Source organism: Antrostomus carolinensis, unplaced genomic scaffold (assembly GCF_000700745.2).
Source record: "Antrostomus carolinensis isolate BGI_N321 unplaced genomic scaffold, ASM70074v2 scaffold5520, whole genome shotgun sequence".
NCBI classification, from domain to species: Eukaryota; Metazoa; Chordata; class Aves; order Caprimulgiformes; family Caprimulgidae; genus Antrostomus; species Antrostomus carolinensis.
In genome coordinates, this window is record NW_010290405.1 from 12,384 (window position 1) to 14,281 (window position 1,898).

The 1,898-nt window shown below is 37.1% G+C and overlaps 1 non-coding gene across 1 annotated transcript; it reads left to right on the forward strand.

The window, feature by feature from the left end:
- The first annotated feature begins 797 nt into the window (after positions 1-797).
- Positions 798-987, forward strand: LOC114818800 (U2 spliceosomal RNA). The gene has a single exon (XR_003766278.1). It is a non-coding gene; the product is annotated as a U2 spliceosomal RNA (small nuclear RNA).
- Positions 988-1,898: the final 911 nt, after the last annotated feature.

Consider the following 1,898-nt stretch of genomic DNA (forward strand, 5'->3'; position numbering starts at 1 on the left):
GTTCCAAGTTACTCGAATGTCTTTTGTTATTACTCATTAACTTCAAAAGATGTTTTTCGTTTCCATGCACAGGGATGATTTTTTGAAGCTTTAGAAGTATTATCTTAGTGTTGTTCATATGTGGACATTTTCTGTGTTAATGTATTGTGTGGAGTTTGATACAGAGTAATTAAAAATCGTGCTTTAAAAAGACTGAGATATAAGTCTTTGAATTAGCATGTGAGGTGCTCTCATGAGTCCAGCAAGCATTAAGAAAATGCACTGCAGTATGTAGCTCTGTCCTTAGTTTGTTATTTATTAAAAAGTCCCTAACTTTTTAGGATTTTGTGAAATACTTTCTGTAGGGGAGATGTGTTACTCTCTAATCCATGGGGAGGAGGTTCTAAAATAACCCTGTAATGATTCAGAAATCAGAAGATTGCTTCAGTATTTGGGGTGGAGGGTAAAGGGGCAGCAGGAGGTTAGAGGGAAGGTTGTTGGGGGTTTTTTTCTTTTTATTTGGTTTACCATAGAGGAAATAATCAGACCAAGACTAGAATATTTTGAGAGGCTGGATGTGGCATCGTTAGCTTTCCCAAGTTCCTGTCCTGGAACAGTTACTGTGTGTGCAAAATCATGAGCTCACTGAAATCCTGGAGTGAGTTATCAGGTCTGTAGTCTGTCTGCAGCTTCTTGAAATAAATCTGGGTGATAAAGCTGCATAATTGTTGCTGCTGCAGTATTAAAATCTTACGATAATTTGGTCTCAGCGTGCTCACTGAGTGAGACCAAGAAACCATCAAGTCTGCTGATTCGTGTTTGCTTCTTGACCTTTTGGCAAAGATCAAGTGTAGCATATGTTTTTATCAGTTTAATATCTGTTATGTCCTCAACTTGAGGATTTTATATTAAATGAGTTTGGGGATTGTGAAATGTACTAGGAGTTTACGTCATCCTCTCCATGCATGAAACTGGATATTGCTGTGTTTCTAGAATGGTGTGAAAGAAAAAAGAAAGAAAAAAAAAGACAACAAGTCCCCTAATGCCCACAAAGGAGCGTGAAGGGAAGAGCAGGAACAGAGCAAGCATAGATTATGCTTCTCTAAGGTATTTTCTTAATCTCCACCAAGTTTCAACTCAGGAGTTTTCCTGAGCCTCAATAAAGCCTCTGTAAAAATAAAATAAAGTAGCACTTCTGATTTCATTTTAATCTTGTTTTCACTATCTTCTCAATCCATATGAATATCCATTTTGAAATGTCCAGTGTTATAACATCAGATTATCACCTTCAGGACTGGGCATTAATTTATATTTACCGGATAAAGTGAGCCTACACTCAGTCTCATCCTTATTGAAGAGCAAGTTATTGTATCAGTGTTGCTGTTTATTTTCACTGACCACTCCTGCAAGTGCTGTTTTTCTGAAAAATGAGATAAAATAGCAATCAGAAATAACTGCAAAATCCAAAAGAGAAGAAACATACTACATCATGGTGAAATGGTAGATATAGGACTTGATTTGATTAAAGTCCACTGGAAAGAAATAGATGCAATTGATATCTTTGAGGAAACACTGCTGTCACAAGTGTTTAAAATATATTCAGAAATATGCCAAAAACTATGGAGAGTTGGTGTTCACTTGAACGTTTTTGATTAAATACCAGCTTACGCCATTTTACAAACTGGAGGTCCAGAACTGTTCGTAGTGTTGCCATCAGTGGGTGGCTAACAAAAGCTGTTTTTATTTGGCCTGTGACATAGTTACTGCTGAGGTCTATGTAATGCAGCAGGTGATGACAAGCATGGTTTATGACATCTTTGGAAACAGAACCAAGCCACTAAATGCCAAGTTGATGTGACAGGGCGAAAACTAGAAGTTGTGTTAGAAGCAAAATGAATACAGTTCAGATAGAGGGTGAT